We start from the raw sequence: 14,889 nt of genomic DNA on the forward strand, positions 1-14,889 counted from the left end.
AAAATAGAAAGGAACTTTTGGATGTCTTGAAAATGATTGCTTAGGCTTTATACATTCTCTGAGGTCTTGAATTTCCTAAATACTTGTAAAGGCATTTTTAAAAGAAAGATAAACAACTATTTAGTTATTTTGATGAATTCCATTAGGTTATTGGCATAAGTTAATAGAGAATAATAGACTAAAATATTTTCCCTCACATAATACCCTTCTATAAAAACTTCAATCATCCAGGGAGTGGCTCTTTTTTCCATTTTGCTTGGTCCATATTAATTGTGGATTTACTCCTCTAGAATCTGTTTTTATTTCTCATGGGCAGAAATTATAAATGTGCTTCTTTCTGATTTTGATCCTGTTACAAGGTGCAACTCCCCACTGTCATAGTTAAAAGCAGGTGGATTCTAAAGCGTACACTGGGACACATTCTATTTCCCCAGAGGAGATCAACCCACTGGCTTACTTTGTTTCCGTTTTCATACCACCTGGTGCTAGTAACGAACCAGCTTCACTTGCTAAGTCTTTTCCCTTAGTCAGTGAGTATCCTTCCCTAACTGAGTCACTGGTACACTCCCCACTGTGCCCCATCCCAGAATTTGTCACTATCCTACTTCCCAGGATTGGAAGACTCCATTCATCTGTTAGATGCATCAGTTCCTCACTTTTTTACAAACATCTTTTCCTAACTATTTTCTCTTTCTTCCCTCCCCTCCGAGGCTAACACCTCCAGTTCTACTCTCCATCCTGCTTCCTCTGAAACCTAGTCCTCCTGGTTACCCCATTTCCTCTTGGGCCTCTAATCTCCCATCCTCTAAGACAGCCTTATCCTATAAACGACAACAAAACAAACCTCTCTTCTACGTGTCTCAAGTTTCTTTGCTGCCAGCTTTTAGAAAGCCGATTCCTCTTTTCCTTGATCTAATTTTTAACTTCGAACACCTTAGCACTGATCCCTACCCCTCCACTGGAAGCAAACTACCAGAAGTCACTCATATGTGGTCTATGGTAACTCCATGGAATAGCCTTTTCTCAACCAGTCACTATTATTCTTTGTCTCATTTGACAAAGTTGATAACATCATCTCTATGGAAACGAGAGGTCTTTCCAGAATTCTGAAGGGAAACTCTTTCCTCCATGCCTTGTTTCTTTAACCACAAATTTGATCCTTTCTTTATGTTTTCTGGCTGCAATTTCTCGTGTCCAATATTCTTATTGTAGATATTCCCCCGTGAATTTTTCTCCATGCGCTCTCTATGAACTCCCCTTTATAGAATTTTCATGGTTTTAAACATCTTTTTCCGTTTGAGTAGCTCTGAAATCCATTAATCCTGAATTGCAGGTCTATATTTTCTGTTTTCGCTGGATCTAATTACGTTCAAATTCTACTATTATGTCAAATTCAATAGGTCCAGAACAGAATCCATGTTTTTCTCCTTCCCTAATTTCTCTCTTATGATTTCTCCCTTTCTGTAATGACATCACTATCTTCTCTGTCACTCAGAATAAAACACTGAGGTTTTCTTAGACCCAGGATTTTCCTACTCCCAAAGCCATGAGTGTTCAACCTCTCATAAATCTACTTCGCTGCTAGCCCCATACTGCCAGACTAACTTCCTTAAAGCGTAATTACAGGTTATTCTCCAGACTAACAGCTTTCTATTATCTCCAAAATGAAATCCAGATCATCGCGTAGCATTCGTGGTTGTTCCTAGCATGGCGGCCCCCTACCTGTCTGATTCTAGGTCTCTGCTACACTGAACACCCGGCAAAGCTGCCTTATTTGCTATTCTCCATGCTCACCTTGCCATCCCCGTCCCTGAGGTTTTGTCCATGCTGTTTCTTCAATCTCTAATATCCTTGTGATCTAAATTCTACCCATTTTCAAACAATAAATCCTCAATGCGTTCCCTGAGCATCACAGCTGGAAGAAATCTCTCTCTAGCCTCTGAATTTTCAGTTCCATTTTAGCAGCATAGCCAGGTCAACTACAACTAGCGTCTTTTGCATAGGGTTTACATCACAGAATCGTTTTTTCCTGTTCTTGCACTCATAACCTATTTGTGTCTGATTGTTGATGAAGCATGATTCTTGTAAATGGCACATGGTTGGGCCTTCCTTTTTTAGCTAGTCTGCCAATCTGTGCCTACTCTTTGCGTTCCTTAGTCCAGATTCACTGTAATTATTTAGTATGTTTGTATTCGAGTCTATCATCTTGGAGATTTAATTCTGTTTGCTCCCTCCCTGCCTTTTTTAAAATTTTTTTTGTCCTCTATTCCTCCTTTCCTACCTTTCTTTGGGGGTGGTTAAGGGATCAAATTTTGTTTTAGTATTCTACCATCCCTATTACTTTTTAAATTATGCCCCTTTGCATGTCTTTGTGCCTTAGTAGTTACCATGTAGATTAAAAAATGCATCTTTAACTCATTGTATTCTCTTTCTAAAAACCATCTTTAAAAAATTGTAAGTAAAACTTTGACAATGATTTGCCAGTTTTTACTACCTGCCCTTAGTACTCTTGTTGACTATAAATTCCTTTATGAATTTATACTATAAAGTATGAATTCTGTATTATTATTTTTCTTTAAAAAGCCCATAGTCTAAAAGGTTTAGTCCCATACATGTCTAAAAATTGGTGATATTTCTTAAAAGGCAATTTTAATGTGTTTGCCTATTTGTGTTTTATGGTCTTCCCAGTCTTTCTTATAGAACCCTAGTTCTAGCTGACATTTCCCTTTCAGCATCTAAAACTTTATTTAGCATTTTTATGGAGAGAAAGTCAGTCAGGGATGACTTTTTTCACCTTTTATCTGGTCAAGCTGTCTTTATTTCATCTTTGTTTTTAAAGAATATTTTTACTGCATATAGAATTCCAAATTGGCATAGTAGTGTTGTGGGTTTTTTTCTTTTAGTATTTAAAAATATCATACAATTGTTTCCTGGCCTCCATTTTTTTTTTCTGATGAGAGCTCATCTGAATTTATTATTTTTTTGTTTGCCTGTAGGTATTTCTGTTTTCTGAGCTTACTTTCCTTTTGCCCACTAATCTTACTGGTTATAATACTGACAGATAAAAAAACATATACAGTCTCTAACCACAAAGCTTATGTTCACAAATAACTCTTTGCTTAAAGACAAAATTTCAATTAATCACAATGGGAGTTTAGTTATTTAATATAGCCACTAATCTAATGTCATCAAGAAAATCTAAGCAGTTTTATCACAAAATCAGGGTGATATTCAGTGGGCATGCATTAATTAATACAACTTAACATTACATCAGGAATTGAATAGAAAGTTCCCATGATGTTTTTGATGACTTTCAAATTTCATGGCACAGATCATGGGAAAAAAAAAACTATAAAAACAGATTTAAAATATTTTTAATAAAATGGTAAAAAAAAATTGAATAAGATTTTAAGTTTTCATATTAGGCTGAAGTTTGAAAACACCAAACTGGCACCAATCTGTCAAAATAGACAGAAAAATAAGTGTTCACAATGACTTTAGTTATGATGGTGCTGGAGGTCTGCTCCCTCCTACCAAAAAACCCTTTGGGGTTAATATCTCAATGCAAACATGTCTTTTTAACATTCTATGATAACAGAAACTGAGAAACACACCTAGAATCAGAAGAGGGACAAAAAATAACACACAAGTCAATTTATTTCTCACCTGTTGGGATAGAGCCTTCTGGCTCCCAAACACCAACAGTGTCTCTCCATATAAAATGTAAGAAGAATGGCATGACTTTACCATACTGGAATTCTCCTACAGAATTACCTTTCCCTCCCTATCAAGGCATTAACCTGCTTCTAGAGTATAATTAGCAGACCACCAAATTTGTGAACTTACAGGGGCAATCCAAAACACTAAACACATCTTTCTTTCTTTTTTTTTTTTATTGAATGGTAACTATGTACATTAATGCACTTCTGGGGTACAGTGTGGGGTTTTCACATGCAATCTGAAATACTTCCATCAAACTGCTCAACACAGCCTTCATGTCATTTTCTCAGTTATTGCTTTAAAACGTTCACATTCTACTCTTAGAAAGATTCACCTGTACCCCTATAAGATAAACCTCAGAAGTGATCCCTCCAAACCCCCTCCCTCCACCCATTCCCTCCTTAAACACATCTTTCAAATGGAAGCAAAGTTGCCTCCATTGTTATTCTTGAAACTTATGGGGCTACGGATAAGAAAAGAATCAGGGAGGCTTTGACTATATTCTGTCCCTTTTATGAATCTTAAAGTGCAAAATATCTTCTTATCTCTGATATTTTAATAGGAAAAACATCAAACACAAAAGAACTGAAATGACAGCAGTATTCAAAAGAAGCACTCTTAAATATCCATTTGAAGATGACATATTACTACGGATTTAATCTGACTTTCTATAACAAAATCTGTCAATGAATCAAATTCCCATAGTAATGAAGGTTTTGATTCTAAGACCAAACATTCCAAAATTTCAGAGAAAGAAATGGAAGAAAGAATAACACTGCATGACAATGGACACTAAGTTCATAAACAACCTCTTGGTAAAATGAAATATTATGCAGGAAAATACTATGAAAGGAACAAGCCTAAGGGAATCATTTTTCAGCACAGTAAATTTGAGCCTTGTTCTTCATGAAGATACTACAGTTTATATAAATACGTATCGGTATATTTGCATATGTATATTACATATACACAACTCCAAGTAAAACAAAGTCAGATACGTATCATTTAACATTTTGTAGGCCTAAAAAACTTTTGAGGGGAGAGGGGAAAATGACGGCGGACTGAAGTCTTACTTACGAATATAAAACTAGGAAAAATTCATGGGTCCAAAGGGTACTCCAAATGGAACGACGCTTTGTGAAAACACACAACTTAGATAAAGTTTTAAAGGAACAAAAAGTCATAAACAACTGCAGTTCCTTCCCTAAAGGATATCTTAAGTTAAGGGGAAAAGATTCGAATAGTATAAACAAGTCCAGCTCAGAAAGACAATGGAACAAAATAGCCAAGATTTGTCCATAAAAGTCATGATAGTACAACTTTAATTTTAAAGAGATGAGCTGTAAAAATGGTCAGTCCCAGAATTGGTTTTTAAAAGGTCGTTTGTGCTCCTCGGTGGGTGCGTAATAAACTTCCATGGATTTGTTTACTTTCCAGTATTTCTCACTGACAAATTCCAGCGACCAAGAGCCATTTGATATAGTGAACTGGCCACTGGCTGGATCAAGGTCATCTGGTTTGATTGACCTTTGCTTCAAAGTTCTCCTAAAGCTAACCTCACAGGCAGATACTTGGATAAGTGATCAACAGTGTCATTGCCGTAAGTCTTTATGTGTGCACTGCCATCTTTTCCCTTAGGTGTGGGATGAGGCCTGAACACTACTTTAACTTCACTAGCACCATCCATTACTGGTTCGATTGCCACTGTTGCGTTGTTGTTATCAAGCTCAGGTCCAGAATCATCAGGTGTTTTGATCCGTTTGTTACTAGGCTCAGCTTCCTGATTGCTACAGTGTGAACTGTCACCATGATCTTCTGCTCCGCCACTGTTTTCAATCTGTTGTTTCTGGCCGCTCCATCATCTGTTCATGACCTATGTCTTCAGTCCCTCCTCAATGCTGTCACTGAGTGCTTGCTGATTTCTGTGCTTCTTGATCCTGGCTACTACTCTTTCTTGATGAGCTTCCTACTCAGCACGACTTGAATAAATTTTGCTGATGAGTGTGCATCAAAGTTTGGGTCTGGCCTTAGTGATCTTTTGGAAGCTAGCTTTTTCAGACTGGTGGAAAATTTCTGTTGCCACTTCTAAGGGCTGTGATGATGCAGTCTGCACAAAAACGGTGTAAACATCCCTTTGTCGTCGTGGTATTCTTTAACATAGCCACACAAATCGGACACATTGGTTCACTATATGGGCTGTGAGATGAAACCACAATTTCCAAGCTATCTGTTATTGTCTCCCGTAAAAAAGTCCCTGAGCTGTTCATCGTAGTTGATGTAAACCGAGTTCCCATGCTTTGCTTCATGGATGAGTTCTGTTTCTCTGCACAGCCTGAGACATGGCAGCTCCTGTCCCCGCCTGGGTCTCGACTGCCCGCAGCTGGAGCGAGACTCAAATATCAGCTGCCCCAACCATCTGCACCACTGGATGGTCTGGCAGCCTCGGCTTCCTCAGGGGAGGTGGAGAAACACATCATGAGAGCCTGAGGGGAAGCCGGTGCTGCAGGAGGGCAGGAAAGCCCCTCAGACTACCTCCAAACTTATTTGGGTTCCTGACCACTTTCACTAGGACATTTGTCTAGCTCTTTTTCTTTTAATTCTGCTTAGATTTCTCTGAGCTTTTTGGATTTGTCATTTGCTGCCTCATTAATATCAGAAAAATTTCAGCCATCACCTCTTCACCTATTTCTTTTATTCCATCCTCTCTCTTCCTCTCGGGCTCCGATTGTGTGTATGTTAGTCCATGTGCTCTGTTCCATTTTTTTCTTCATTCTTTGTTCCTGTGTGTAGCAGTTTGGAGACTCTCCTCTCCCTTGGGTCCATCGATTCTGTCTTCTGTGTGGGCTTTGGCTGAACGTTCCATCAAATTAATCTTCTTTCATCTCTGATACAATGTTTTTTTTTATTTTAGCACTTCCCATTGGTTTTCTATAATAATTTTCTCTCTTTATTTTTGATCTCTCTGCTCATTTTTCCATATATTTACACATGCTATCCACCTTTTCCTTTAGATCCATGACCATATTTAGTACAATTAAAATTAACTGTTTAAAAATGTTTATTAAAATATTTTAAAATTAAGTATTTTGAAGCCTTGATCATCTCAAGATGGAGGCCATGTCTTGCTCTGCTGATATTTAGTCTTGTATCTGATTATAACAAGTACTGTTTTTCATGCCCTTGTGTGTACATGGGTGTGCCCACTTCCTTTGTAATGCTGATTGAATGTCAGACCTAAGAGAACAGTAGATTCTGGGGTAAATTATGCTTATGGCTGGGAATGGGCATGTTATCTCTTCTGTCAGGCTGGGAGTAGAGCGGTTTTATCAATGAATTCTGTAGCATGGCACGGTTTGGACCTCATTGTCGCTTCAGCTGTGTCCAATGCATTGCAGGTTTTAATTCCCCCCAGTGGAAAAGTGTCTCTGCCTCCTACTTGGTGTAAGGCTTGGATCCCAAGGCTCCGCTCAGTTGTCTTAGGCTTCCATTCCTCCTTCAACACCAGACTGTTCCAGTCCTGTACTCAGGGCAAGGCCCAATTCTCCAGCTCCACCCTGAGATTCAGGCAGGCCCACATTCCTGAATTGGTGGAGGTTTCTCTCAGTATTTCTGCCTCTCCTGGTGTTAGATTATCAGCTCCTCTTAAGACCTAGTGATGGGAGCGTGTACATAGGCAGAGGGTTACCCTCAGCTGCCCTGCCCTTTCCTCTGTGGCAAACAACTGCTCTCTCAAACTCACGGAAGGTTTGAGGTATGGGAGGTTTTTTCTTGGTTCTGCTTATCTGTCCTCAAACTTGGGCGAGGTGTACTATTTCATTTGTGTTCTATAAAGAAAATACGTAAAGCTGGATCATGTATAAAGAGAAGAAGCATGTCCAGCTCCCGGTTCTGCAGACTGCACAAGCAGCACCTGCATCTGCTTCAGGTGAGAGTTTTAGGGAACGTCCAGTGAAGGTGGACGATGACGGCACAGCAGGTGCGTCAGTGAGAGGAGCAAGGGAGAGGAGGAGGTGCCAGACTGTTCACACAACCAGCTCTCACGGGAACTAATAAAGGAAGGACCCCTTGTGCTGTCGGGGGGCATCTGCCCTCATGACCCACACATCTCCCACCAGAGCCCCACATTCAGCACAGGGGATCAAACTGCAGCGTGAGATTTGGGGGGACCCAACATCTGAACCCTGTCATAGGCCTTTTAAGTCCACTAATTCACTAGTTTACCTTGGAACTTGGAGTCTCCACTGGACTCAAAAAATTTGATTCACTAGGCTACCCAATTTGTCCTTTGTTTTAGGTAAGAGTAAGGTTCCTTGTTCCTTTCTACACCCTAGACAAAAAGACAAATTCCTTCTTCCCTTTAGACTCCCTTAGATTTGGCTCCCCGGGAAACCAAGAATACTAAAAAATGGTTTATTTGGGAAATAATCCCAGAATACCCTAGTAACTGATTGAGGAAGTGACACAAGGAAGAGAGGACAGGGTGTGAATGAGAAGCTGTAGGGGAAGACTGCATGGACTCTGCCTTAAGGAGGAAAAAGGGTATTGATGTGCCACTCCCCATCTGTAATTGACTATCTGCCCTACCTGTGGGTAGAGTCTCCTCCAGATCAGAAAGGGAAGGCAGAGAATTCCAGATGCTAGCAGGACAAAGTGGTTGACAAGAGGGAACGTGAGCAGGTATAGCAGTGTCTGTTATAAACTCTCCAATGACATTTATTATCGACACTTTATTTCTCAGACATATTGGTGTACTAAAGCCTGCTGCTACTGAGAGGAGGTTTCGGGCCCATTTTATCTTTGTATCCTCCAGGCGTAGTAACTTGGACGTAATAGAAGGCAATCAACATTTACTAAAGGAAAAACTGTGCTTGGTATAGCACCAGTATGGGGAATTCTGGTCAGCTCTCTATTTCCTTCGAAATAAATTTCCCATATCCTCACCCCCACCCCAATCGCTCTTACTTTATGAAAAGGTTAAATTCACCAGATTGGAATCGTTTAAAAAGCATATTAATTTTCTAGGTAATATGAATGAACTATAGTTTGAAGATATAATTTCCAAATCTAAACTTTATTTAACCCATTTTTTGTATCACTCGTAGCCAATAATGACAAAGCGTCCACCAACCGTCATTTGCTACATTTGTGGTCGTGAATATGGAACAAAATCAATCAGCATCCATGAGCCACAGTGCCTCAAAAAATGGCATAATGAGAATAACTTGTTGCCTAAAGAGTTAAGGAGACCAGAACCCAAGAAGCAGGAAGTCAGGGCCATAACTGGTAAGTTCCTAGAGAAAAGACGTGCGTATATAAAGGAGGCTTTACTCTCTAAGAGTAGAGATGTTCTTTTCTTAATTGTTTAAACAATGGAAATCAGCAATATTTGTTGTACTGGCTACAGCCAACTAAGGAAAACAGTTCTGGAATGCCTGGGCCAAAGTGTTGTCATCCTTTGGAAGACATAAAGGCACTCCATCCTGGCAATACCCTGTGTGAGAGATGAGAGGGACTCACTGTATTTCCTGTATTTCCCTCAGGTTATTTTCATATATTATCAAACATAATACTATTTTAAAACTATAAAGCTTAAATACAACCTTGGAGGACATCCGGAGTCACGGTTCCAAACATGAATGTGTCTTGGTGTTTATAGAAGAGGAGTGTGACGCTCTGATGTTTACCAAGACTGCCAGTCAGGTTACAAAATTGGATAAAATGGGCCACGTATGAACAAAGGGAAGGTGGGGAATGGAACCAGCTGGACAGCGCTGGCTCGTTCTAAAGGAGGCAGCACCTGCCCATGTCCAGCTGGTGTCATCAATAAGAAATGTAATCCTATGTGGTCCTATCTTCCCATAACAAAAAATAAACTGGAAATCTAGACAGCCACATGAAGTCTCCATATTTTTTAAATTTTTGCAATTCACGCTTTGCGAAGCACTGTGCAAACCAAATGAAACTGGAACTACACTGCCACCTGTGGCCTTGTCACAGATCTTGCTCATTTAGAGTGTGAAAACAGTCAACAGAGTATTTTTGCCAGGCAAGCTCAGACTAGCTGATCATATTTCTACCATTGTCATTTTCCTGGTTGACGCAATAAATCCTCTCAGAGGAAAATTTTGGTCTTAAGAGGGGTATTTTTGAGTTCACTTATTCTGCTTACTTATTCTGGTAACTGTATATTTGCAGCCCCAGAAGGTACCTTGGAGGTCATTTAGTGTTAATTGTCCAAAGCACTGTTGTCAGATATGTGACCCAACAGGAGTTTTATAAGAACCCACAGAGTGGAATCTAGATTGTAGGATAAGTTGCTAGATCCCAACTATTCACAGTCCTTGCTCAGATGAAATCTTTGTATATTGAGGGGCAAAGAACTCAAGATGAAAACATCTATTGATTGGAATTAGAGCATTTGTTCACCAAGACATAGTTTACGCAATGAAACTCTTCCAAACAATTCTCAAAAATCTGTTTCCTTCCCTTATGATTTTTGTCACTTTCTCTGCTTGAGCATAATTATTACAAAGCTAGAAAAAGTGAAACATGTGATTGATTGGAAAGTTCTGGCAGGTTCGCTATTCCGCTATTACTTAGGGATGGAACAGGTAGGCCCCGTAACTGTACTGCCCAGCAATTTTGCTCTTGGCCTCTGACGTGGCCCTTCCTTCTAAGTAAAGAGAATTCTCATTATCACATCTGCCCCGTGGACTCACTGTGGTCACAGAGTTCAAATAGTGCTCCCTCCAGATCCAAAGTCAAAGGCCTACAGAAAAATATTTGGAAATGTGATGAATCACCTTCAAGCGAGAGTCAGTGACTACTCTGGAATGTTTGCTCTATTAAAACCCCCATGAGCACCAAAAAAAAAAAAGTCAGGGTCATTTTTTTCCTAACAGTTTTTGAAGGAAATACACATTACAGTCTGCAGAGAAAGTAACATTTGTTTTATCCAAAGGACAAATACTAGATTTTGCTAGGGTTTTAATTCCCCTGGAGCAAAAAATAAGAGACCATAGTTAGGAAGAGGCATGTTGAAAAATCTGAGGTCCCCTGTAGTTGCGTGAACCGTTAGACAGAAAAACCACAGAATAAATGTTTGGGTGCCTGCCTACATGGAGGGAGCCTATTCTGAGTGATTCTAAGACATAGTCAATTTAATGTACTGAAGTCATCCTACGTAAATAAGGTTTATTAAAGCTAAATCCAACATTGTTTCTCTAAAATAAAGCCATATGCTTTTTCCCCCGTGCTCTGTCAGTGAAGACTATACATTTTTCAGCGATCTTTGTTGTTTTTTTAGAGACACTTTGTTTTGTCACATTATTCTATTAGCATAATTCCTTTTAATTACTTTAAAAATCTCTGAGTTTATGACCATGAAATGACTTTAAACTTTTAGGATATTATTCACGTTAAATTCGCACTCAGCTGTCAGATTTGGCCTCTACAAACATTCCACTGGAGAGTTACAGAAAAGGGAAATACAAATCCATGGTCTTTCGCCTTTCTCAGCTTATATTTGGAGTCCACTGAAACAAGGCCAAAGTTAGATTTGTGCGATAATAGTGTGTAAGCAAAGATGTTAGTTAATGAAGGATGTTTATCATGAGACACAAAATAATGTCTCCCCCCACTTAAAAATCCAAGGAATGAAAAGTCTCTGGTTCATAGTTAACTGCATTCAACCTTGAAAAGAGTGAGCAGCCCTTTTCTTTTCTTTTTTTTGGCAGAAGTAATATGATTTGTTTAAAAGCCTCAGTCAACAGGTATTTCCTGAAAATATTTTCCATAAAAAGTAGAATATGGCCACAGCGGCTCATGCCTGTAATCCCAGCACTCTGAGAGACTGAGGCAGGTGGATCGCTTGAGCTCAGGAGTTCCAGACCAGCTTCAGCAAGAGTGAGACCCCTGTCTCTACTAAAGATAAAAAACTAGCCAGGCGTTGTGGTGGGCACTGGTAGTCCCAGCTACTTGGGGGGCTGAAACAAAAGGATCACTTGAGCCCAAGCGTTTGAGGTTGCCATCATCTATGAGGATGCCATGGCACTCTACCCAGGGCAGACTCTGTGTCAAAAAAAAAAAGAAGAAAGAAAGTAGAATATAGTTCTCCAGAATTTAAAAAAAAAAAAAAAAAACTGATCCGTGTTACCTTTTTCTTTCCCTCTTCTTTCTTTTTTAATTTATTCTTCTATTTTTCCCCTCCCTTTTTTCTTGTTCTCTTTAACTTTCCAGCCAAAGGTTTCTATGATCTCGATGCCTTAAACGAAGCTGCTTGGACAAGTGCCCAGAGCCAGTTGGTCCCCTGCGATATTTGTGGACGAACCTTCCTGCCAGACAGACTGATTGTTCATCAACGATCTTGTAGACCCAAAGCTGCCAAATAAAGCCCTTTTCTCTCTACTGAAGTCTTGCAGGAATTAATCCTTTTGAAAGAGATTAGAGTGAAAAGAAAGAAAAGGAGGCGAGGAGAAGAAATGGGGACAGCTGGCACTGGCCAAGGGCCAGCCCCGGGGAAGCCCAGCTCCAGGCAGGGCTTTGCCCACACTCTGCTGTGGGGCACAGGCTCTGGTTTTAACATGCAGCTGCCTATGCCAGGACACACCGGGGACCATTTCACACTTTTGTCAGGCAGAATTACAAGGCGGCTGCTTCTCATCAGAGCTGGCATTGTTGCCTAAAAGAAATTTCAGAGCCAGTTGTTGCTATTTTTCTTCCACTTCACTTTCCTGAACAAGATTTTTGACCCTCGCAATTAGGACAATCATTCAGCCAACAGGGGCTTTGGAGGCAACCTCAAGAAACTCTTTAGTTGCAGGAAGAACTGGATTCCTTCCTATCCCCGTACCTTCTGAAATTATATGCCACTCTCGGCTTCCTCTGATCTAGGGACATGTTTTCGTTGAGGTCTTGATTGGGGGAGCCCTTCTTTTCTCCCATTGAATGAAAACATTCAATAGGAGAGGCTTCAAAAACGCTCTGAGGGCGTCTAACTTTCACTCCCTTCTAATGGCAAGAAGTGCTACAGAGATCTGTCTGAGCCAGGGCCAGGCTCATGTGTCAAGAGATTGCTGCAATATAATTCATCAAAAAGGGTGGAGGCCAGCTCCTTCCTTCTGTAGGAGAAGTCCAGCATGAATTCTTGGTGCCCTCAGAGGGGTTTATAGGTGTTTTATTGTTGAGGTCTAAAAGCCTGCCAGGAAGTGCTGTGCCTCCCCACCCAAAGCCCAAGCACAGTGAGTGGGTTGTGAAACTGTGCTGCAGTTTGGAGTCCGTGGCTGTGTGTTCATCGAGGTGGGGCTCTCCCGGGAGAAAGCCAGGGCCGAAGAGGGGCTCTGCCCAGCAAGTCCTGTTCCCCCAGGCTGCCTGGACTCCCAGTGGTTTTGCTTGAGATCTTTGTTCACTTTGTGGCTGAATTCCAAGGCCACATTGGGTCCACTGGGTTCCTGCAAGCCTCCTATTCATGACCTTACAAGGCACAGTCAGCTCCAAATTATACAGCAAATTTATTCAACCTCATGTTTTGATCATACATCTGTTTATTATGCAGGGTTAGGTTAGGATAATTGTGCTAATCGTTCTGTTTTTCCAGCCTGCTCAAAGGAAGTAAGAGATGAGCTTTTAAAAAAATTTCTAAATATCTTCAAATAAGAATCTTGCAAAAGACATTGCATTTGATGACTCTTTGTTGATGGTTTAGTTCTTCTACCTTATTAACAAAAACATGAAAAAAACAATGAAGGTGTATTGTGGTACTGAGCACATTACATACATCAGTACACATACAGTTCATGTCAATCCTGCAAATAAGTGTCATTATCTGCCTTTTATGGTATCCCCGACACCTACACTAAATGCTGCCTCCAGGTCACACTGAACTTGAGCTAAAGGATGAGAAATGAAGCAAACTCAGGACTGTTGGGCTTCCAAGTCCATGGTCTGATCCATTGCTCTTTGTATACCAGATTCACCATTAATAAGATTAGCTGGAGAGGCATTATCTCAGCTATAATACAAGCACTTTGGGAGACCAAGGAGAGAGGACTGTTGGAGGTGAGGAGTTTGAGACAAGCCCAAAAACCATAGGGACACCCCCCCCCTACAGAATTTTTCTCCTATATAAAAATTCGCCAAGTGTAGTGGTGCACATCTGTAATCCCACCTCCTCAGGAGGCTGAGGAAGGAGGATCATTTGAGTTTGAGGCTATAAGCTATAATCATGTCATGCCTTTATGCTCAGAAAACAAAATGAGATCTTGTCTCAGAATAAACAAACAAATAAGATTTGATAGGAATCTTAGCATGATCAAGACTCAAACCACTTCTGCTGCTGATTTGTGTTTGTCTTAAGCTAAACTGAAAATAAGTTTAAGCTACATTGTTTCAGGGGTTTCAAAGATACTTCTGCATTTAGATGATGTTCTGGAATCAAATAACAGGCAAAATAAAGCAAAAGTTCTGGCCTCACACCTCACTTTTCTGAAGGGCACTCAGGGTCTTAGGAAGAGATTCTTAGGGACAACAGCAAAAAATTTCCCAAGAACCCAACATCTTTATCTGTATGAATCATTAAGCCTGTGAATTCCTGAAGTAGTTGTAAAGGAAGAACTCTTGGAGAGATCGTCACATCCACGAGAATTTCGAACCAGCGTGAGGAACGCCAGGTACTGACCAGGGGGATTCCATTTACAGCTCCACCTCAGCTGCCTGCAAATGTTCCATGGAATTCAATCTGGAGCAAGCTCAGTTGTAATGACATCGATCCAAGAGTTCTGGTCCATTATCCAGGCAAGTTATCCAAGTCTCACCATTAATGGGCTCCAGTGCAGGGCAGCGCCTGTGGCTCAAGGAGTAGGGAGCCAGCCCTGTATACTGAAGGTGGCGGGTTCAAACCCAGCCCCGGCCAAAAACTGCAAAAAAAAAAAAAAAGTAGGCTCCAGTGCTCTCAGCCAACCTCCCTCCCCCCAACAAGTTCCCATCTGTGCAGATCTTGGTGATTCTCAAAAAAATCATTTCTTTAACCACTCTTGGCATGTCCATGAGCAGAATTCAAACTTTAAAATGGTTCCCATCGACCCTCTCCCAGGTGAGGAAGAACAGATGCTAGATGAAGGTACTCGGAAGTCTGCACTGACCCAGGCAGTTATTGGGGTGGGGTGCGATGGT

The 14,889-nt window shown here is 40.6% G+C and overlaps 1 pseudogene; it reads right to left on the minus strand.

The window, feature by feature from the left end:
* Window positions 1-5,072: 5,072 nt before the first annotated feature.
* On the minus strand, window positions 5,073-6,061 carry LOC105888018 (annotated as a pseudogene).
* Window positions 6,062-14,889: the final 8,828 nt, after the last annotated feature.

The sequence above is a fragment of the Otolemur garnettii genome, unplaced genomic scaffold (genome assembly GCF_000181295.1).
Source record: "Otolemur garnettii isolate 467f Iridium unplaced genomic scaffold, OtoGar3 scaffold00160, whole genome shotgun sequence".
Classification (NCBI taxonomy): domain Eukaryota; kingdom Metazoa; phylum Chordata; class Mammalia; order Primates; family Galagidae; genus Otolemur; species Otolemur garnettii.